Raw genomic sequence first — 24,549 nt, forward strand, 5'->3', positions numbered from 1 at the left:
AATATTTTGTGTTAATAAAAGCTTTGGAGTTAGTCTTGTCTTCTAAAAAGAAGCCAGCTTCTTAAAAGACCTGTGTTATTTGTGCCTTATTTCCTACAGTCTCCAGAAAATTGCTGAACATCTATTAGATGCTCAGTGAGTTCCAAGGGGTTCTAATTTCCTTTTCCTTTGCAGATTGCTATTCTTAGCACTTTTATATACAACAGGAGGACTTTATTTTTTTAGTCTTCCAGGATTTTCATTTTTAACCAAATGTGTTTTTTTTTTATATTCCAGGCTAAGAATAAATATTCTAAATGTAATGTTAAATCCCAATTGAATACATAGGCTATTTTTTTCAAAGCCTCAATTTGGATTCTTATTTCAGCTCGCGGTTCCCTTGTTATTTTATGTCATAGCCAGATAGGAGTTGTCCAGAAGGTTCTTCTCTCATCTAACTGTAGCCCTGTTTCTCCCTTAAATCCGTGGAGTAGCTTGTTAGATGAGGCATCTTGCTCTCTTTATCTGCTTCAGACTGAAGGCAGAGAGTAGAGCATCCAGGAAAGACTAGAAAAGAAAAACTAGATGACCTAGCATGAGTGGAGCAATTTGGTGAAGAAGAGTCAAATTGAAATGACATTCTGGTATCTGAGAGTGTTGCTGCTGCTGCTGCTAAGTCACTTCAGTCATGTCCGACTCTGTGCGACCCCATAGACGGCAGCCACCAGGCTCCCCCGTCCCTGGGATTCTCCAGGCAAGAACACTGGAGTGGGTTGCCATTTCCTTCTCCAATGCATGAAAGGGAAAAGTGAAAGTGAAGTCGCTCAGTCGTGCCTGACTCCCAGCGACCCCATGGACTGCAGCCCTCCAGGCCCTCCATCCACGGGATTTTCCAGGCAAAGTCCTGGAGTGGGTGCCACGCCTTCTCCATGAGAGTGTCGAGCTGTCATCATTAAGAGGTCAGAGCTTCAAGGGTCAGAAGTTCTAGGCAGCACAAAGGAGTTGTTTGAAAGCAACTTCTACTGGAAAATCAACCACTGGCTATGTTGGATGCTTACATGATGAAAAAAGAAAGGTGGAATGTAGCATGTTTGAAGGTGAGGTCCCTAGGGAGACTTCCCGATGTTACCTCTTCATACCCATACAGCTATGTACTTCTAACCATTGTTGTTTTTTGGCTCTTCTAGTTTCAGCCTTAGGTATCTCTTCTCATAGTTTTGCTAGAATTTTCCCCCAATTTTTAAAAATTGTGTTAAAATAACCATAATGTAAAATTTACCATATTCACTGTTTTAAAGTGTGCTGTCTCATGGTATTAAGTACATTAATAGTGTTAGTTTCTCAATCATATACAACTCTTTGGACCCCATGGATCGTAGCCTACCAGGCTCCTCTGTCCATGTGATTTCCCAGGCAAGAATACTGAAGTGGGTTGCCATTTCCTTCTCCAGGGAATCTTCCCAACCCAGGGATCGCACCCAGGTCTCCCACATTGCAGGCAGATTCTTTACCATCTGAGCCAAGTACAATCACTGTTTTGCTGAATTTTCAACACCAGAATTTTCAAGATTTCCTCCCTCAGGCCCATGAGGCCACCAGGGCAAGTGGATTGGCACCTGGCATTGTATGAATTAGTCTGGAAATTAAAAAATTTGTGTTGTAAAAATTCAGACTGACTTCATTTGGATTGTGGTGGTGGTGGTGATTTAAATGTGAGGCTACATGGAAAACCTTTGTTGTCAAGTGTGATGCTCAGAGAACTTTACTGGTGTGAGAATTCAGATATAAAACTCTTTGGAATTTCTGGAGTGGAACATTCATCCTGTGCTTAAACTCGTTTCCTATGTTGATGCTCATTCCTCTGCTGGGTTCACATATAGCTCTTCTGAGGTATCTCCTAAAGGCAGAGCATGCAAACACCTTGTCCTGTATGTCTTCCACGGTTGTACTGGGGACCAGCTATGGGATTCCAGGAAGGTCTCTTTTCTGTTCTGTGCTATGGTTCATCCTGCAGATAACGGCAGCATTTTGCACATCACGGAGGAGTGCAAGGAGTAATGTGATCTGTATAAGGAGCACCGCTGAATCGTGCTGTCTTCCTGGGATTGTCAGATGGGCTAACCCTGATTTGTTCTTTTTTAAAAAATTTTGGTGGCCCTGTATCTTTGCCGTGGCACGTGGTTCTCTAGCTGTGGGGCAAGGGCTTAGTTGCCCTACAGCACGTGGGATCTTAGTTCCCCAACCAGGGGTGGACCCACCTCCCTTGCATTGGAAGGTGAATTCTTAACCACTAGACCACCAGGGAAGTCCCAACCCTGTTTTGTTCTTAAAAAGCATCTTGCCTAGGAATCATCAGTACTTTCTGGATGGGGTGTGTGTGTGTGTTTGAGGGCATTATGAATGTATGTTATTGCTTTGATTAGCCATTCCCCCCTATTTACTCAACAACTAAAACAAACCCATGTAGTATTAATAAACTAAATGACACTTGCATTTCGCTGCTCACTTGGCAAGCATTCTGCTTTGCTCCACGTCAATGAAAGAAAAGTGAAAAGTGAAAGTGTCAGTCCCTCAGTTGTGTCAGACTGTTTGAGACCCCATGGATTGTGGCCCGCCAGACTTCTCTGTCCATGGATTCTCCAGGGAAGAATACTGGAGTGGGTTGACATACCCTCCTCCAAGGGATCTTCTTGACCCAGAGATCGAACCTGGGTCTTTCACATTGCAGGCAGATCCTTTACCATCTGAGCCACCTTTGCAAATTGTAGGTTTCAACAAATCATTAAGGGGGTATAGATTTCTAGTTTATTCTTCTTTTCCTTTTATGTTTTCTATCCCCCTCTTTCTTCTTTCCTCCTTTCTTCCTCTGGTGTAGAATATACAATCTAGTCAACACTTTCTTCCTTTGGTAAAGATCAGTCCACTTTTTGATTGCACCAATTGCACATGTAACTGTTTCCTTACAGGTATATTTATGGAGAAGATCTGGAGAGAGACACTCTGAGTTGCTGTGCTTATTACATTTGATGTACTATAACTAGGAAATCAGGGTTTTGCATTTTAAAAAATATTGCAGTTTGTACTTCATAATATCCTGCATTTAAAGAACATGATTACTGCTAATTATCATTTAGAAAATTATTTTTTGCTTGATTAGGGATTTTAACTACATGTACTCAAATCTAGTGGGTCTTCATTATGCGCAGTACTTTCCATTCCTCACTGGCTTAAATATTAATATATGGAAATTTAGCTTCGTTTGCCATACCTTTTGATGTCAGGAGCATAATCAGTGTAATTGGCTTAGATTGTTTTTTCTCCTGTTTGTATTTCATATTATCTAATGTCATTAGTGAGCTGACTACTGAGTGGGTAATCTGCATTTCACAACTGCTTCTTGAGCACATTATTGCCATTGATTTTGATTATTTTAATTTCCCTTCACCCCAGGCAGGCCCTCAAGCTGTGCGATATTATTCAAAGAACTGCTTTCTTCCATTCAGTGAGCAGCTCTTCTTTTAAAAAAAATTTGTTTTATTCAAGTATAGTTGATTTACAATGTTTTATTAATTTCTGCTGTACAGCAAAGTGATTCAGATATGTGTGTGTGTGTGTGTACATTCTTCTTCATATTTTCTTCCAGTCTGTTTCCTGTTTCTGAACACCCATCAGCATTCTAATAAAGGATGATGTTTTTACTTGGTTGGGGGCGGTGTGGGCAGTAGGTAACTTGATTTTTGTAGACTATGGGTGGGTGGGTAGCTCAAGACTTGTGTGCATTTGTTCTGAGTTGTGGTTAACATGAGAGCCTCTGGTGCCCAGAGGGAAGCTGGATACCTGGTCTGGTCTGGTGGCATAGTCTGAGCAGGGCACTCGACAAGCCCAGAACGTTGAGTCTGGAGCCAGGCTCCTCATCCATAGAACTCTGGGAGAGTCTGTTGCTGGTACACGGCAGCCATACCTCTCTTTGTTCTCCCTGAGGCTTGCAAGTTTGTCTTTAGCCCTGGGAAAATGATTGCTGGATGGACATGGGGATTCGAATCCAACTTCCTTTTCGGTTTTTGCACGTATTCCAAAACTAGCTGTAAAAAGAACCCCACATTAGAGTCTAAGTTTGGCTATGGTCAGCCACAGAGTCTGCTAACCCTCTGGCTGCGATACTTGTGTGCTGTTAAAATGGTGGTAGTTGTTAAGTCATTTGTTACTGCACAGAATCTTGAATGTTAAGGCTGTAAGGAAATGACCAGTGCCAGTATTCTGCTTCTGTCTTTTTATAGACAAGAAGACAGAAGCTTAGAGGGTGGATGACTGGCTTGAGATGACAAAGATGAGTGGCGGAGCAGAGGGAGAATCCCTCTTGCCTGGGCAGAGCTCCTTTTTATCTTTTCCTGTTTGCCATCTTTTATGGGAGCAAGAGGATCATTTGCTGATTTTTTAAAAAATTATTTATTTTAGTTTGCACAGGATTTATTTTGTTTCTTTTAAAAAAATTATTTATTTTTTATTGGAGGATAATTGCTTCACAATATGGTGTTGGCCTTTGCCATACGTCAGCATGAATCTGCTTCTTGTTTTAATTGAAGTGTAGTTGATTTACAATATTGTGTTCATTTCAGGTGTACAGCGTAGGGATTCAGATTTTTTTTGCAGGTTACATTCTATTGTAGGTTATTGCAAGGCATTGGCTGTGTGCGCTTTAATTCTCAGTGGTCCTTTGTTACCAGATGACCCCGTGTAGCAACATATTGCACACACCTGCTAACCATACCATCCATGTGGGCGATTGGCAGCCATATATACACACATGTAGTTCAACGTGTTGTTTTGGGGGCAGGGGCTTTTATAAGGCAAACGAGAAGAAGAAAGGAATGGAATTAAAAGAATGTGCGTATGTGTCTACACACACATATACACGTTAAGGGTTCTAGCAGAGTGATTCTGCCCGAATGTGACCTAAGACAGCTTGGGTTAAAGAGTTTTTTCCCTCCTTTTTCCCGTTAGGGCAGACTTTTCACTCCTGTCGTGCTGGAGAAATACAGTCATCTGGTGCTAAGTGCTCTGGCCTCCTTGGAAGGCACTGCCTCTGGTTGGCACTTTTCTTCACTGTTTGGTTTGACCCGAGGAGCTGGAAGTGGAGGCAGCTTCCTTGGGGAGTGTGGAGGGGGAGAACTGGGCAGGGATCTTCTGTTTGAAGTTTCTGTAATAATTAGTTTAGGACCCACCAAAGTGTAATTCCTCATGAATTTAATTATTGTAGGAATTCTTAATTATCAAAAGGATTTTTAAATGTTTTAATCAAGAAGACTCCAGGGTGAGTATTTCAGGCTATGTGACATCAGTGTCCCTAACTGGCAGTTCCTCTAACAGTTGGTTTAAGTGAATTGGGTATCATCAAAGGAGGTAAATAAAATTGATCCAGGCCGTATTTTACTGCACATGTCTAGAAACGAGCCTCTTAATCCTAAATAATCGTTTCCTGCTGTTTCTTCTTTGGGCCAGGCCTCTCCTTGTTTTAACGTGTTGGTTTCTGGTACAGGGATGTGAGTTAATGTCCTCCCTTCTGAGCTGTGTGTGAGAGCCCGAGCTCCTGACATACCCAGAATATGCCTGGCTGACACCACTTTTTTCTGTCAATTCAGTGAAAAGCACCAGGTGAGTGGGCGGCTTGGCTTGAAGTAAACCTTGGACTGGCTGGAACATTTGGAGACTGACTGCATTTTATCTGAGTTGCCAGGGAGCTTTCAAAGTGAATGGACCTGGATACTGAGACTCATTTACTTAGTGAAAAAGACAGAAGGGTGGACTAAGTCATTTACTTAGTGAAAAAGACAGAAAGGTGGACTAAGTCAGTGACATCTAGACTCTGGGATTTCAATGACCATTAAAATATGTAAAATGGTTTTGCAGACTGACATAGAATTATCAATATTTCTTTTGGCCAAGTAAGGGCATTAAGAAAGAATCAAGGAATCACCTACTATGACTACCACGTATGTGTGTATGTCGGGGGGAGGAGTTTAACAACAAAGGACAGCCATTACATTCAAATAACAAACTCTATGAAAAACTTAACTATGGTGACTTAATTGTTTTTCATTTCACCAAAGACTGGTAAAAACTGGCATTTAACAACTGAGCCAGGTGACCTTTTAAGAGTCTCTTGTAAACATCATGGGCTTTCCTGGTGGCTCAGACAGTAAAGAATCTGCCTGTAATGTAGGAGACCTGGGTTTAATCTCTGAGTCAGGAAGATCTGGAGAAGGGAATGGCTACCCACTCCAGTATTCTTGCTTAGAGAATTCCATGCGCAGAGGAGCTTGGGGTCACAGAGAGTTGGACACGACTGAGCTACTAACACTTTACAGATATAACATTGGCTTGAGTTTAACTTATGACCTTCATTTTAGGTCCTTCACTATGACCTAAAGAGCCTTTATTCTTACTCATTTTTTTTCCTCCTAGGTAACGCCTTTCGTGCATTTTCTCTTTTTCCTTATTCCGTCTCCCCTGCGTGCTCCCACTCCTCCTTCTGCTCTTCTGACGGTTTCCCAGGGGCTCTCTCAAGGGCAGAAAGGCTATGTGTAACCACCCTGTCCCAGCGGCTAGTCTTTCTCCTGAATGGGGTGCTGTTCTCAAATCTGGCTAGAGCACAGCCTTATACAGTCCTCACGGTGGAGATGCTGTAAAACATCTTTGTTTTGCTGACATCACCTTTTTGTAGACACTTCTTGGCTGTAATCCCTCAATTAGCTGGGCATCTATCAAGTAATTTTGTGTTCTGAATATTTTTCTAATTACTGTCTGCTGTACAAGACAAAATCAAAAAAGTTTTCTTTGATCGAGATATATTACGTTGCTGACTTCTCTTTCATTTACTGGGTCTATTACTCTGTCATAGAAATAGATTAATGGCCTGAAAATTTCACCAGAGCTTGTTTTCTCATGAATTTTGCTGATTTGACTGCTTTTGTTTGGGCCAGAATTTACAGTAACTTAGGTTTGCTTGCTTTTTCAGTCCTTTTCTTTCTAGTTTCAACAAAACATGTCCAACATATGCAAGAGTGAAGGGCTATTAAGTATATTTTTATAAATAATACAAATAAGTCTGGCTTTGATACCCATAAAATCAGATGGGTTGGCTTTTTGATAAAGATTGCATTTGAGGGTTCCTCATTCAAATGACTCACTGGGAACTATTTTATTGGTTAACATGAAACAAAACACCTTCTTTAATGAATTATAGTCATATTCAAATCATCATGAAACATAAAGTAAATAAAGTACAGCAGATGGATAGTGTCACCTCAATTTATTTGCTCAGGTGAATTCAAAGACTAGGTAATATATTTTGTTTAATGAAAGAGAATGCTGTATAAATTCTTTAAAACTTCAGATAGTTATTTCTTTTTGTTCTCTCCGTAAAAAAATGCAGTAAAGTCTCACTCATTGGGTGCCATAATTCTTTCAAGCATTTTGGTAGATGTTTTGCCAGAGATGGCTTTGAAATCTATGGGGTGTTTAGGATCTTCTGTGGTGGAAAAAAGTTAAACATCCAGGAGATTCTAAGTTATTCAGATGAAACATTGTGGTCCATATAGTCTAAGAGTTAAAAGACTAACAAATTCACACTAATGCTGAGGTGTGGGCTTAGCAATTTGAATCTGAGCAGAAGAGTTTCAGGAGAGCATGAAGTCTCGTAAACCTATATAAGTTGTGTGTTTAAAGTGTTAGCTTTGCATGAGGGTAACCTACCAGCTCTGGCATCTCCTGAATGGGTCTGCCCTATTTCAGCAGTGGTATCTGGGACAGAACATTGTACTTGGACTGAGAATCCCCAGGTCTCTATTCAAGAATACTAGATAGAGAATCCTGAGAGCACCTTGCTAGCCACTGGCTTGAGAGGGTCTCTGTCTGAGTCATTGTCTCCTCTTGTAGGGACAGCAAGACATCACCCAAAGGGTGATTGTGAAGGTTAGAAGACAGCATGTGGAGGGAAATATGTTATGAATTATGGGGCTCTGTGCAGATACCAAGTCATGTTCATCCTGTGGGAAATGAGTCTGGTTAAGAGTCGATAGGGGTCGGCCTCATCCAGCCCGCCTGCTACATTTTCACCTAGCAAGGTAAGGCATGTCTGCGGCATCCCTCCTCGTCGGCCCTGCTATGTTGATTTGATAGCAGTTATGGGGCAACAGAGGCTTCCCCAGGGGCTCAGCAGTAAAGAATCTGCCTGCAGTGCAGGAGACACAGGAGCCGCGGGTTTGATCCTTGTGTCGGGAAGATCCCTTAATGGAGGGCATGGCAACCCACTCCAGTATTCTTGCCTGGAGAATTCCATGGACAGAGGAGTCTGGCAAACTATAGTCCACAGGGTCACAGAGAGTTAGGCACAACTGCAGTGACTTTAGCAAGCATAGCACATGGGGCAACAGTCTCATCACATAGTTATATTTGGTCTTATAATGTCACTAAGCTGAAGAACTGATGCTTTCAAACTGAGGTGCTGGAGAAGACTCCTCAGAGTCCCTTGGACAACCAGGAGATCAAACCAGTCAATCATAAAGGAAATCAACCCTGAACAGTCATGAGGATTGCTGCTGCTGCTGAAGCTCCAACATTTTGGTCACCTGATGTGAACAGATGACTCACTGGAAAAGACCCTGATGCTGGGAAAGACTGAAGGCAAAAGAAGAGGGTGTCAGAGGATGAGATGGCTGGATGGCATTGATGATGCAATGGATATGAACTTGGGCAAACTCTGGGAGATGAGGGACAGGGAGGCCTGGCATGCTGCAGTCCGTTGGGCTGTGAAGAGCCGGACACAACTGGGCAACTGGACAACAACAATGTCACCAAAGGGACCCCCTGTTGGGATGGGTATGAACCTAGGGTTCTGGAGGCTTGATGGTAACTGTTTTGACCTCAAAGTGTGGACTGATGTACCCTTCAAGAACTAGAGGTGAGGAAATAAGAATTAAAAGCAAGCAAGACTTCTGCTTGTATATGTCACCTGGTTGGAAGTAGAGGGGAGAGCACTCTGCCCTAGTGGCATTGAGTGTGGAGCCCAGACAGAACGGGAGGCATGCGCAGACTCATGCTTTGTTCTTGGTGCTGTAGAACCAGCCAGCCCGGCTCCTTGGCAGCAATGAACTCTAGCATCTGTTGAAAGCAAAGGATACTTAAATGGAGTTCATTTCAATTTCTCATTTTCTTGTCATAAGGGATGAGCACACCCAGTAGTGCTCTATATTTTTAGAGAGTCTGACTTATTTTTCAAGCATTTGAGTTTGGCTATATTCTACATGTGATTTGCCAGCTTTCTTTCTTTAATTATTAGCATTAAACCCATGTGTAGGAATTTGAATGGAAACTTAATAGCTATTTAAATATTTGTTTACACTTAATTCATCAAAAGGAGTGTTGAGTAAGGGCTGTTGTATCTTGTGAGGAGTCTTTGAAGATAGTTTATGAATGATTTCTCTTCATAAGATGTAGCATCAATTTCACCCCTTCTTTTCCCCCAGAGAAACTTGGATTTGGGAATAGTTAGGATGGGATCCCAATTCCGAAGCCATGATGCTTGCAGCAGGGTTTGAGCAACATGCAGTGAGTTCTTAATCTTCTTAATTGCCGCTGACTTTGAGGAGGTTGTTTTGGTAAAATTCCCAAGTGGATTTTCAAGAAAGCACATGCTGTCTTAGAAAACATTATTCTCCATCTCTAGGTCTTATGTACAGTTGCCAGAGCGTGGAAAAACAATTTCCATGGCCCATCTTTTTTTTTTCCCCCCAAATATGACACACAGATTGGTTCCGGGCAGCAGAAGATGAGTAAGAAGAGAAATGATAATTTCCAAATAATTCTTAGGTACTCATTGCCCAGTATCTATCTGTGTCTCTCGTAGGCTTTTTGTGGTACTAACTATATCAGTAATACTGATTTAAAGGAACAGGCATTATCTGTTAATGACAAGATAATGGTGTTATTTTGCTCTGATCACAAGGTACTATTCTATTTGTAACAGGCTGTTCTCAGATGACAGTGGGAGGGGGACTTGGGCTTACAAATGTTGGAGCTGAGGGTAGGGGTGGAGAGAAACTTAGTGATTGACCAGTCAAGACTTCCTGTTCTCAAAGGGTTTGAAGTAGTAAATGAAATAAATATACACTTAGGTACATGGTAAGCATAGAAAACTTTTGGATGAATTCATTAATTAAAGATTAAGCTCTCCTTATGATGAGGAAGTGTAAGCATTATGTTGAAGTGAATATCTAGAAAAGAAGTACAGCTGTGTTTTCTTAGACTTTCCTCTTCTGTCCCTTGTCTACACACCAGAGCTGTTTCCTTGAACTGAGAATGAATCTTGTACTCCATTGTCAGTCAATACAGTTTTGTAATAGTAAATATTGTACTTTAATGAATACATGTATTTGACTGGAGGGCAGCGAGTACAAAATCACTAGATACTTGGTTATAATTTATGAAATTGTTTACCTTTGATTTTACACTAATTACAGATTTAAATTAAAAATGTTAATTTTGAATTAATTATGGATTTACATAGAGTTGTGAGAGTTGGATCATAAAGAAGGCTGAGAGCCAAAGAATTGATGCTTTTGAACTGTGGTGTTGGAGAAGACTCTTGAGAGTCCATTGGACTGCAAGGAGATCCAGCCAATCCATCCTAAAGGAAATTAGTCCTGAATATTCACTGGAAGGACTTATGCTGAAACTGAAGCTCTAATATTTTGGCTACCTGATGTGAAGAGCTGACTCATTTGAAAAGACCCTGATGTTGGGAAAGATTGAAAGCAGGAGAAGGGGATGACAGAGGATGAAATGGTTGGATGGTATCACCAACTCGATGGACATGAGTTTGAGCAAGCTCCAGGAGATGGCGAAGGACAGGGAGGCCTGGCATGCTGCAGTTCATGGGGTTGCAAAGAGCTGCTTATGACTGACTGACTGGGTAACAACAAGAGTTACAATAATATAGAGATAGCTCCTGATGGCAGCATCTTGTAAAACTATAGTTCAGGACGACAATTTGGAACTAGTACATTGGCACTGATACAGCCAAGATATAGAACTTTTCTTTTTGAGGTATCGTAGACATTTAATACTATATAAGTTTCAGGTGTACAACATGACGATCTTCGGATACATTATGAAAGGATCACAGCGTGTCTGGTTAACATTCATCACCGTTCATAGTTATAAAGAGTTTTCATGTGATGAGGACTTTTAACGTTTACTCTCTTCAGTTCAGTTCAGTCGCTCAGTCGTATCCGACTATTCATGACCCCATGAATCGCAGCACGCCAGGCCTCCCTGTCCATCACCAACTCCCGGAGTTCAAACAGACTCACATCCATCGAGTCAGTGATGCCATCCAGCCATCTCATCCTCCGTCGTCCCCTTCTCCTCCTGCCCCTAGTCCCTCCCAGCATCAGAGTCTTTTCCAATCAGTCAACTCTTTGCATGAGGTGGCCAAAGTACTGGAGTTTCAGCTCTAGCATCATTCCTTCCAAAGAAATCCCGGGCTGATCTCCTTCAGAATGGACTGGTTGGATCTCCTTGCAGTCCAAGGGACTCTCAAGAGTCTTCTCCAACACCACAGTTCAAAAGCATCAATTCTTCGGTGCTCAGCCTTCTTCACTGTCCAACTCTCACATCCATACATGACCACAGGAAAAATCATAGCCTTGACTAGCTGGACCTTTGTTGGCAAAGTAACGTCTCTGCTTTTGAATATGCTATCTAGGTTGGTCATAACTTTCCTTCCAAGGAGTAAGCATCTTTTAATGTCATGGCTGCAGTCACCATGTGCAGTGATTTTGGAGCCCCCAAAAATAAAGTCTGACACTGTTTCCACTGTTTCCCCATCTATTTCCCATGAAGTGATGGGACCAGATGCCATGGTCTTCATTTTCTGAATGTTGAGCTTTAAGCCAACTTTTTCACTCTCCTCTTTCACTTTCATCAAGAGGCTTTTGAGTTCCTCTTCACTTTCTGCCATAAGGGTGGTGTCATCTGCATATCTGAGGTGATTGAGATTTCTCCCGGCAATCTTGATTCCAGCTTGTGTTTCTTTCAGCCCAGCATTTCTCATGATGTATTCTGCATATAAGTTAAATAAGCAGGGTGATAATATACAACCTTGACATACTCCTTTTCCTATTTGGAACCAGTCTGTTGTTCCATGTCCAGTTCTAACTGTTGCTTCCTGACCTGCATACAGATTTCTCAAGAGGCAGGTCAGGTGGTCTGGTATTCCTATCTCTTGAAGAATTTTCCACAGTTTATTGTGATCCACACAGTCAAAGGCTTCGGCATAGTCAATGAAGCAGAAGTAGATGTTTTTCTGGAACTCTCTTGCTTTTTCCATGATCCAGCGGATGTTGGCAATTTGATCTCTGCTTCCTCTGCCTTTTCTAAAACCAGCTTGAACATCAGGAAGTTCACAGTTCACATATTGCTGAAGCCTAGCTTGGATAATTTTGAGCATTACTTTACTAGCGTGTGAGATGAGTACAACTGTGTGGTAGTTTGAGCATTCTTTGGCATTGCCTTTCTTTGGGATTGGAATGAAAACTGACCTTTTCCAGTCCTGTGGGCACTGCTGAGTTTTCCAAATTTGCTGGCATATTGAGTGCAGCACTTCCACAGCATCATCTTCCAGGATTTGGAATAGCTCAACTGGAATTCCATCACCTCCACTAGCTTTGTTCGTAGTGATGCTTTCTAAGGCCCCCTTGACTTCACATTCCAGGATGTCTGGCTCTAGATGAGTGATCACACCATCGTGATTATCTGGGTCATGAAGATCTTTTTTGTACAGTTCTTCTGTGCATTCTTGCCACCTCTTCTTAATATCTTCTGTTTCTGTTAGGTCCATACCATTTCTGTCCTTTATCGAGCCCATCTTTGCATGAAATGTCCCCTTGGTATCTCTAATTTTCTTGAAGAGATCTCTAGTCTTTCCCATTCTGTTGTTTTCCTCTATTTCTTTGCATTGACCGCTGAGGAAGACTTTCTTATCTCTTCTTGCTATTCTTTGGAACTCTGCATTCAGATGCTTATATCTTTCCTTTTCTCCTTTGCTTTTTGCTTCTCTTCTTTTCACAGCTATTTGTAGGGCCTCCCCAGACAGCCATTTTGCTTTTTTGCATTCGTTTTCCATGGGGATGGTCTTGATCCCTGTCTCCTGTACAATGTCATGGACCTCATTCCATAGTTCATCAGACAAATCCCAGGTCACAATGAAATATCACCCCACGCCTGTTAGGATGGATGTATTATTATCAAAAAGACAAGTAATAATAAGTATTGGTGAGAATGTGGAGGAAAGAGAACACTTGTGCATTGTTGGTGGGAATTTAAATTGGTACAACCACTATGGAAAACAATATAGAGTTTCCTCAAAAAATTAGAAATAGAACTACTATACAATCTAGCAATTCCACTTCTGTGTATTTATCCAGAGAAAAGGAAAGCACTAACTCAAAAAGATACATATACTGCCATATCTACTGCAGCACTATCTACAACAGCCAAGATGCGAAAGAACTTGTGTCCATCAATGGACAAATGGGTGAAAATGTGGTTGCTGTTGTTGTAATTTAGTTACTAAGCCGTGTCTGGAGGAAGTCATATGGGGTTATTGCTGTTGCTGTTGTTTAGTTGCTAAATCGTGTCCAACTCTTTTGCAATCCCATGAACTGTATATAGCCCGCCAGGCTCCTCTGTCCAGGGGATTCTCAGGCAAGAATACTGGAGTGGGTTGTCATTTCCTTCTCTAGGGGATCTTCCTAACCTAGGGATCAAACCTGCATCTCCTGCATTGGGAGGCAGATTCTTTACCCCTGAGCCATCAGGGAAGCCCCAAATGTGATACATACAAACAATAGAGTATTATTAAGCCACTTCAGAAAATGAAATCTTGCCCTTTGTCACAACACTGTTAGAACTTGAGAGCATTAAGCTACATGAGATAAGTCAGATAAAGAAGACAAAAACTATATGATCTCACTTCCATGTGGAATGAAAAAACAAGAAAAAATAAACAAAATGATCATAAATAGAGAGAGCAGACTGGTGGTTGCCAGAGATGGAGGGTGGACGGTGGGTGAAATGGGTGAAGGGTGTCAAAAGGTACACATTTCCAGTTTTAAAATACATAAGTCTTAGGGATATAATAATGTACAGCATGGTGATGATGGTTAATAATCAGATCAGATCAGATCAGTCGCTCAGTTGTGTCCGACTATTCGTGACCCCATGAATCGCAGCATGCCAGGCCTCCCTGTCCATCACCAACTCCCGAAGTTCACTCAGACTCACATCCATCGAGTCAGTGATGCCATCCAGCCATCTCATCCTCCGTCGTCCCCTTCTCCTCCTGCCCCCAATCCCTCCCAGCATCAGAGTCTTTTCCAATCAGTCAACTCTTCGCATGAGGTGGCCAAAGTACTGGAGTTTCAGCTCTAGCATCATTTCTTTCAAAGAAATCCCAGGGCTGATCTCCTTCAGAATGGACTGGTTGGATCTCCTTGCAGTCCAAGGGACTCTCAAGAGTCTTCTCCAACACCACAGTTCAAAAGCATCAATTCTTCGGTGCTCAGCTTTCTTCACTGTCCAACTCTCACATCCATACATGACCACAGGAAAAACCATAGCCTTGACTAGCTGGACCTTTGTTGGCAAAGTAACGTCTCTGCTTTTGAATATGCTATCTAGGTTGGTCATAACTTTCCTTCCAAGGAGTAAGCGTCTTTTAATTTCATGGCTGCAGTCACCATGTGCAGTGATTTTGGAGCCCCAAAAAATAAAGTCTGACACTGTTTCCACTGTTTCCCCATCTATTTCCCATGAAGTGATGGGACCAGATGCCATGGTCTTCATTTTCTGAATGTTGAGCTTTAAGCCAACTTTTTCACTCTCCTCTTTCACTTTCATCAAGAGGCTTTTGAGTTCCTCTTCACTTCCTGCCATAAGGGTGGTGTCATCTGCATATCTGAGGTGATTGAGATTTCTCCCGGCAATCTTGATTCCAGCTTGTGTTTCTTCCAGTCCAGCATTTCTCATGATGTACTCTGCATATAAGTTAAATAAACAGGGTGACAATATACAGCGTTGACGTACTCCTTTTCCTATTTGGAACCAGTCTGTTGTTCCATGTCCAGTTCTAACTGTTGCTTCCTGACCTGCATACAGATTTCTCAAGAAGCAGATCAGGTGTTCTGGTATTCCCATCTCTTGAAGAATTTTCCACAGTTTATTGTGATCCACACAGTCCAAGGCTTTGGCATAGTCAATGAAGCAGAAATAGATGTTTTTCTGGAACTCTCTTGCTTTTCCCATGATCCAGCGGATGTTGGCAATTTGATCTCTGCTTCCTCTGCCTTTTCTAAAACCAGCTTGAACATTAGGAAGTTCACAGTTCACATATTGCTGAAGCCTGGCTTGGATAATTTTGAGCATTACTTTACTAGCGTGTGAGATGAGTGCAATTGTGCGGTAGTTTGAGCATTCTTTGGCATTTCCTTTCTTTGGGATTGGAATGAAAACTGACCTTTTCCAGTCCTGTGGGCACTGCTGAGTTTTCCAAATTTGCTGGCATATTGAGTGCAGCACTTCCACAGCATCATCTTCCAGGTATTGAAATAGCTCAACTGGAATTCCATCACCTCCACTAGCTTTGTTTGTAGTGATGCTTTCTAAGGCCCACTTGACTTCACATTCCAGGATGTCTGGCTCTAGGTCAGTGATCACACCATCGTGATTATCTGGGTCATGAAGATCTTTTTTGTACAGTTCTTCTGTGTATTCTTGCCATCTCTCCTTAATATCTTCTGTTTCTGTTAGGTCCATACCATTTCTGTCCTTTATTGAGCTCATCTTTGCATGAAATGTTCCTTTGGTATCTCTAATTTTCTTGAAGAGATCTCTAGTCTTTCCCATTCTGTTGTTTTCCTCTATTTCTTTGCATTGATCTCTGAAGAAGGCTTTCTTAGCTCTTCTTGCTATTCTTTGGAACTCTGCATTCAGATGTTTGTATCTTCCTTTTCTCCTCTGCTTTTCCCTTCTCTTCTTATCACAGCTATTTGTAAGGCCTCCCCAGACAGCCATTTTGCTTTTTTGCATTTCTTTTCCATGGGGATGGTCTTGATACCTGTCTCCTGTACAAGGTCACGAACCTCATTCCATAGTTCATCAGGCACTCTGTCTATCAGATCTAGGCCCTTAAATCTATTTCTCACTTCCACTGTATAATCATAAGGGATTTGATTTAGGTCATACCTGAATGGTCTAGTGGTTTTCTCTACTTTCTTCAATTTGAGTCTGAATTCGGCAATAAGGGGTTCATGGTCTGAGCCACAGTCAGCTCCTGGTCTTGTTTTTGTTGACTGTATAGAGCTTCTCCATCTTTGGCTGCAAAGAATATAATCAATCTGATTTCGGTGTTGACCATCTGGTGATGTCCATGTGTAGAGTCTTCTCTTATGTTGTTGGAAGAGGGTGTTTGCTATGACCAGTGCATTTTCTTGGCAAAACTCTATCAGTCTTTGCCCTGCTTCATTCCGTATTCCAAGGCCAAATTTGCCTGTTACTCCAGGTGTTTCTTGACTTCCTACTTGTGCATTCCAGTCCCCTATAATGAAAAGGACATCTTTTTGGGGTGTTAGTTCCAAAAGGTCTTGTAGGTCTTCATAGAACCGTTCAACTTCAGCTTCTTCAGCGTTACTGGTTGGGGCATAGACTTGGATTACTGTGATATTGAATGGTTTGCCTTGGCAACGAACAGAGATCATTCTGTCGTTTTTGAGATTGCATCCAAGTACTGCATTTTGGACTCTTTTGTTGACCATGATGGCCACTCCATTTCTTCTGAGGGATTTCTGCCCATAGTAGTAGATATAATGGTCATCTGAGTTAAATTCACCCATTCCAGTCCATTTCAGTTTGCTGATTCCTAGAATGTCGACATTCACTCTTGCCATCTCTTGTTTGACCACTTCCAATTTGCCTTGATTCATGGACCTGACATTGCAGGCTCCTATGCAATATTGCTCTTTACAGCATTGGACCTTGCTTCTATCACCAGTCACATCCACAGCTGGGTATTGTTTTTGCTTTGGCTCCATCCCTTCATTCTTTCTGGAGTTATTTCTCCACTGATCTCCAGTAGCATATTGGGCACCTATTGACCTGGGGAGTTTCTCTTTCAGTGTCCTATCATTTTACCTTTTCATACTGTTCATGGGGTTCTCAAGGCAAGAACACTGAAGTGGTTCACCATTCCCTTCTCCAGTGGACCACATTCTGTCAAATCTCTCCACCATGACCCGCCCGTCTTGGGTGGCCCCAGGGGCATGGCTTAGTTTCATTGAGTTAGACAAGGCTGTGGTCCTAGTGTGATTAGATTGACTAGTTTTCTGTGAGTCCTCTGATGCCCTCTTGCAACACCTACCATCTTACTTGGGTTTCTCTTACCTTGGACGTGGGATATCTCTTCACCACTGCTCCAGCAAAGCGCAGCCATTTGCGGCCAAGAGGAGCCACCCCACGTCCGAGGTCAAGGGCGGTGACGAGAGGAGTTACCCCACATCCGAGGTCAGGGGCAGCAGTGGGGAGGAGATACCCCATGCCTCAAGACCGAGGCCAGGGGTGGCAGCAGGGAGGAGCAACCCCACGACCGAGGCCAGGGGTGGTGGCCGGGAGGACCGACCCCACATCCAAGGAGCCGTGGCTGCACGGGCGCAGGAGGGCCTAGAGGAGCTATCCCATGTTGAGGGTCAGGAAGGGCGGTGGTGAGGAGATAACCCTCGTCCAAGGTAAGGAGCAATGGTTAATAATACCGTGTTGCATATTTGAAAGCTGGAGGCAGAGGAAGCAGAGATCAAATTGCCAACATCCGCTGGATCATGGAAAAAGCAAGAGAGTTCCAGAAAAACATCTACTTCTGCTTCATTGACTATGCCAAAGCCTTTGACTGTGTGGATCACAATAAACTGTGGAAAATTCTTCAAGAGATGGGAATACCAGACCACCTGACCTGCCTCTTGAGAAATCTGTATGCAGGTCAGGAAGCAGCAGTTAGAACTGGACATGGAACAACAGACTGGTTCCAAATAGGAAAAGGAGTATGTCAAGGCTGTATATTATCACCCTGCTTATTTAACTTATATGCAGAATACATCATGAGAAATGCTGGGCTGAAAGAAACACAAGCTGGAATCAAGATTGCCGGGAGAAATCTCAATCACCTCAGATATGCAGATGACACCACCCTTATGGCAGGAAGTGAAGAGGAACTCAAAAGCCTCTTGATGAAAGTGAAAGAGGAGAGTGAAAAAGTTGGCTTAAAGCTCAACATTCAGAAAATGAAGACCATGGCATCTGGTCCCATCACTTCATGGGAAATAGATGGGGAAACAGTGGAAACAGTGTCAGACTTTATTTTTTGGGGCTCCAAAATCACTGCACATGGTGACTGCAGCCATGACATTAAAAGATGCTTACTCCTTGGAAGGAAAGTTATGACCAACCTAGATAGCATATTGAAAAGCAGAGACATTACTTTGCCAACAAAGTTCCGGCTAGTCAAGGCTATGATTTTTCCTGTGGTCATGTATGGATGTGAGAGTTGGACAGTGAAGAAGGCTGAGCACCAAAGAATTGATGCTTTTGAACTGTGGTGTTGGAGAAGACTCTTGAGAGTCCCTTGGACTGCAAGGAGATCCAACTAGTCCATTCTGAAGGAGATCAGCCCCGGGATTTCTTTGGAAGGAATGATGCTAGAGCTGAAACTCCAGTACTTTGGCCACCTCATGTGAAGAGTTGACTGATTGGAAAAGACTCTGATGCTGGGAGGGACTGGGGGCAGGAGGAGAAGGGGACAACGGAGGATGAGATGGCTGGATGGCATCACGGACTCAATGGACGTGAGTCTGGTTGAACTCGGGGAGTTGGTGATGGACAGGGAGGCCTGGCGTGCTGCGATTCATGGGGTTGAGAAGAGTCATACACGACTGAGCAACTGAACTGTACTGAACTGAAGTGATTAGTGATGTTGTGCTTCTTTTCATATACCTGTTTGCCATCTGTATATTACCATTTGTATATCTTCTTTGAAGAAATATCTGTTCAGATCCTCTGCTCATTTTTTAACTGGATTCTTTTTTGCCATCATGTTGTATGAGTTCTTTGTATATTTTAGATGTTGACTCCTTATCAAATATACGATTTAGAAATATCTTCTCTCATTCAGTAGGTTGCCTTTTCATTTTGTTGCTGGTTTCCTTTGTTGTGCAGAAGACTTTTAGTCTGGTGTAGTCTCACTCTTTTAATTTTGCTTTTGTTGCCTTTGCTTTTGGAGTCACGTCCAAAACATTGTCACTAATGCAGATGTCATGGACTCACTGCCTGTGTTTTCTTCTAGGAGTTTCATGGCTTCAGGTCATACATTCAAGCCTTTAATTCATGTGGAGTTAATTTTTGTGAATGGTGTAAGAAACTGGTGTAGTTTCATGATACTGTGCTCCCCGCTTATCCACAATTTTGCTTTCTGGGGTTTCAGTTACCTATGGTCCACCTCAGTCTGAAATCTTAGATGGGAAATTCCAGGAAATAATCAATTCATCAGTTTTAAATCGAGTGCTGTTCTTAGTCATATGGGCTTCCCTGGAGGTTCAGACAGTAAAGAATCTGCCTGCAATGCAGGAGACTTGGGTTCGATCCCTGAGTCCAGAAGATCTCCTGGAGAAGGAGATTCTCCAGTATTCTTGCCTGGAGAATTCTGTGGGCAGAGGAGCCTGGTGGGCTACAATCCATGGGATTGCAAAGAGTCCCATGCGACTGAGGGACTAACACTTTCACTTTCTGAGTCATATGATGAAATCTCACACCCTGGTCAGTCCTGCGTGGGATGTGAATCACTTCTTTGTCCAGCATATTCTGCCCCTTAGTCACTTAGAGACCATCTCGATTATCAGATCAACTGTCTGGTATCACAGATGCTTGTGTTCAAGTCACCCTTATTTTACTTACCAGTGGCTCCAAAGCACAAGAGTAGTGATGCTGGCAATTTGGATATGCCAAAGAATAGCCTCACAGTGTTTCCTGGAAGTGAAAAGAGGAAAGTTCTCCATAAGGAAAGAGAAACAATCACATAGTGAGGCTGCTAAGATCTTTGGTCCAGGCGAATCTTCTATCTGTGAAATTGTGGAGAAAAAAAGAAATTTGTGCTTGTTTTGCTGTCCCATGTCAAACTGCAAAATTATGACCACAGTACATGGTAAGCCCTTACAGATGGGAAAGGCATTAAATTTATACAATAAGGTATTTTGAGAGAGAGACCTCATTCAAATAACTTTCATCACAGTATATTGTTATAATTGTTATTATTCATTCTTGTTGTTAGTCTCTTACTGCACTTAATTTATAAATTAAACTGTATGTATATGAAAAAACATAGTTAGGTATTGTCCACGGTTTCAGGCATCTCCTGGGGGTGTTGGGACCTATTCCGCTCAGGTAAGGGAGACAATTGTATGCAACAATTCTATCACCCCCGGATATCCCTAGCTTGTCCCTTCATAGCCACACCCACTTCCCTCCCACCCTCACCCCTGCCTTAACCTTTGGCAACCATGAATCTGTCCTTCATTTTCATTTTTTTTCATTTCAAGAACTTTATATAAATGAACTCAAACAGCGTATAACCTTTTACACACTGCTTGGTCTTTGCCATTCAGTATAAATCTTTGGAGATTCATCCAGGTTGCTGCATGTATCAATAGTACATTCCTTTTTATGTGCATGCTAAGTTGCTTCAGCCTTGTCTGTCTGACTCTGTGAGACCCTATGGCCTGCCAGGCTCCTCTGTCCATGGGATTCTCCAGGCAAGAATACTGGAGTGGGTTGCCATGCCCTCCTCTGGGGGATCTTCCCAACCCAGGGATCGAACCTGGGTTCTTACATCTCTTACCTCTCCTGCATTGGCACGTGGGTTCTTTACCACTAGCGCCACCTAATAATATTCCACATCCATATATCATGGATATAACACAGTTGGAAAGACATCTGGGATTCTAAAATTTACATTGTTTTTTTCTTAATATTTTCTGTTTCTTTAACGAGTATCTCTATTTCTTTGCCGAGACTCTACTTTTTGCATTACTTTCAAGTATGTTCATAATTGCTTATTGGAGCGTTTGGTGACGGCTGCATTAACATCTTTGTCAGACAGTTCAAACATTTCTGTCATCCCAGCGTTGCTGGCATCTGTTGATTGTCTTTTTCAGCTGGTGGTCTTCCTGGTTCTTGGTATGATGAGTGATTTTTGGTGGAAGCCTGGACATTTTAGGTTCTATGCTGTGAGACTCTGAATCTCATTCAGACCTTCTGTTTTGGCTGACTTCCTCTGTTGCCACTCCAGCAGGTGAAGCAGAGAACACACCTCATTCTTTGCCGGTGGAAGTCTGGCTTTCACCACTGTTCCTCTGTTGACACCCAAGGTCTCTCCTTGTAACTGCAGGTGGGCAGTGGGGCTGCGGCACCCCCCCGATGCCTCTCTGGCTGGGAGGGGATGCAGGGATGTCTTGTCACTGCTCCCCACGTGGTCTTCACTGACCGCACGAGTGGCCTTGTCACTGCAGAGGCAATGGCCACGATGCCCATCCTGACTCTGCCCTAGGTCTCCTGTGCCATCACTCTTGTGGGGGAGGCCGGGAGGCCTCATTACTGCTGGCTGTGGGTGGAGGTCCAGGCTCTCCCTGTGGTCTCTGTGTCTAGGAGTAAGGGTAGGACTTGTAATCCTTCAGCAGCGAGGAAAGTCCTGCTTCCCTGCTTGGGGAAGTTCTCAGGGAGGAGATCACTTGCTTGTAAGTTCCATGACAACATCCGGAGGGTGAATGTCTAGGCTTCCCTCAGCCTTTGTTGGCATGGGTGGCGTTTGGTTGGATTAGGGCAGTTATTGCCTAAGTTATCTGTCTTACTAGGCTGCCCCGTTCCTGGTCTTTTGGCTAAGGAGCGCAGACCTTTGTTGTTGACACTTTGGCTCCCATCTGCTGGTGCTTCTGGTTGCTAGCTTCTTCAGCTCCCAGTCCGAGATACATGAGACCAAAGACAACCCAGGAAACTTACCCCGGGTTTTGTTCCTGGGGTCCTAAGCTCCCTAACATTTTTGCTTTCTCTCTACCTTTCAGAGTCTGTTTTGTGTATCAGGTTTGGGCTTTTCTAGTGGTAGTTAGTGAAAGGAATATGGAAAAATAAATCTATTCAACCTTCCCATGTTTACATTTTAAGCAGGAGAGGGAGAGGTGATGTTGGTGTCAGAGAGCTAAAGTATTTTATGATTCCTGTTGATTGGGAGAGGCACTTTTTGTTTTGTTTTCAATGGTTGCACTTGAGTCAGGCATTTAATATAACTGTTATTGCTTTCTAACCCCCTCCGCAGCTCCAGCACTCGCCATGCTTCACTTTTCATGAAGGCCCGTCCTTTGCATCTTGGCACATTCCCACTGGTCCTTCCAGAGGAAAGTTCTCAGGGATGAGGTCACAGCCTTTGGGAAGGCTCCTATTTGCTGATGGTTCCAGTCGCTTCTGCCAGCACGTCTTCACTCTTCACAGGCATTGTGGTTTAACAACAATTTTATTCTATCACTCAACTCAGAGAAGGGTTTTGTGTGACAATACATTCTGCATGAATCACGTTTTGGGCCCATTAAAAATGACTGCAATCACTAAAGCTCTCTTTGGAAGGCCAGTTTTTAGCTCTGCTATTATTAATAGTTTTGTCTTGAAAACCTGTATTTATCTCTTCATACACACATGTACACAAGAACGGAGGCTCCAACCTAAAAACTGGCTGTTAGCATTCACATTTTATTGAACCAATAAATTATGAGTTGAACATTTTAGTCAAATTGAATGCCAAGTGTTTCATATCGGGCCCTGGTGTCCATATTGACAGGACTTTAAATCTACGACTTGTGCATCTGGAGCTTGTTAGATGTTTAGAGTTTGAAGGAGCCAGATGTCAATGGCAGCAACTCCCCAGCCTCCCTCAGGCAGAAACTGTCGCCAGGGGGCCAGGTCTCCACAGGTTTGGGTTGTGTAAGAAGGGCCTTGGCCAGGGACAGGTTGGCTGGGCTTAGGGTTACATGGTTTCTCCTAATTCATCTGCCGAGTACAAGGACTATGTCCACAGAGACAGGCCGGGCAGCCCTGCGATGGGAGGACCAGCATCTGTGTGGAGAAGCACTGTCCAGCGGAGTTTCCTGTGACGGTGGATGCTCTCTCTCTGTGCTGTCCAACGTAGCTGCTCACCACGTGTGGCTGTGGAGTGGGTGAAATGTGGCTGCTGGAATGGAGAAACTGAATTTTTATTTAATATTTGAAAAAATGTCATTTATTTATTTTATTTTTGGCTGCGCTGGGCTTTCTCTAGTTGGAGTAGGAGCTGCTCTAGTTGCAGGGCACAGGCTCCTCTTGTTGCGGAGCATGGGCTTCAGGCATGCGGGCTTTAGTAGTTGTGGCTCTTGGGCTCAGTTGCTCCGTGGCATGCAGCATCTTCCCGGACCAGGGACTGAATCTGTCCCCTTCATCGGCAGGCGGACTCTTAACCACTGGACCTCCAGGGAAGTCCTTGATTTAATATAAATTAATTAAATATTTTCATTTTAATAGACACGTGCCTAGTGGTTACTGTTTTGAGCAGCCCACTTGAGAGCCGAGCCAGATGTGAAGAAATACCAGGAACTGGCTCCATTTGGTATCCATAATCACCAGAGTGATGATTTTCTTTATTTCATTCATTCACTCATCCATCCATCTACCCACCCACCCATTCCTCCACCCACTCACCCCTGAATTGTATATTAAGCCATCCTATGGTAAGACACTGTGATTACCATGGAGGATATACAGGCACAAGCCCTCTTTCTGGTTCATAATATCCTATTCATCCAGCTAGGCCCTATAGATTCAGCATAAAACATCATAAGAAGACATGGACTGCGGATTCTACCTCAGATGCACTGCTTCCTTGGGGATGCTGCTTCACCTCTCTGAGCCTCAGTTGCTTCCTCTACAAGCTAAGATTAAAACTCATCTGTGATGGTTAATTTCGTGTGTCATCTTGGCTGGACCATGATACCCAGATATTTGGTCAAACATTATTCTGCATGTTTCTGTGAGAGTGTTTTCTGGAGGAGATTTACATTTAATTTGGTGGACTTTGAGTACAGCAGATCATGCTACATAATGTGGGTGGGTCCCATTCAGTCAGCTGAAGGCTTAAATAGAATGAAAGGCTGATCTTCCCGGAACAAGAGGGAGTTCTTCCAGCAGACTGCATTGAGACCAGAACTGAGACTCTTCCCTGGAACTTCAGGCTGTGGGTCTCCTCCATCACATCTTAGGTTAACCATGCCTCCACAATTGTCCTGCCAGATTGTATGAAGTGGGGAGGAAATTGCCCACAAGGAGACTGGGTGCTGTTGGGGAGTGGCAATGGATTCCAAGAAAACCATCCATAAGTGGCCTCTACGACTGTGCTGCTGA

At 43.0% G+C, this 24,549-nt stretch overlaps 1 long non-coding RNA gene across 2 annotated transcripts in view; it reads left to right on the plus strand.

The window, feature by feature from the left end:
* The window catches only part of LOC123330581, a 69,492-nt gene extending 46,752 nt beyond the window's left edge, over positions 1-22,740 (plus strand). For both annotated transcript variants that reach the window (XR_006546600.2, XR_006546599.2), the window contains exon 3: positions 22,442-22,740. This is a non-coding gene — a long non-coding RNA (uncharacterized LOC123330581). The remainder of the gene's footprint in view (positions 1-22,441) is intronic.
* Positions 22,741-24,549: the final 1,809 nt, after the last annotated feature.

Source organism: Bubalus bubalis, chromosome 19, assembly GCF_019923935.1.
Source record: "Bubalus bubalis isolate 160015118507 breed Murrah chromosome 19, NDDB_SH_1, whole genome shotgun sequence".
In the NCBI taxonomy this organism is placed as follows: Eukaryota; Metazoa; Chordata; class Mammalia; order Artiodactyla; family Bovidae; genus Bubalus; species Bubalus bubalis.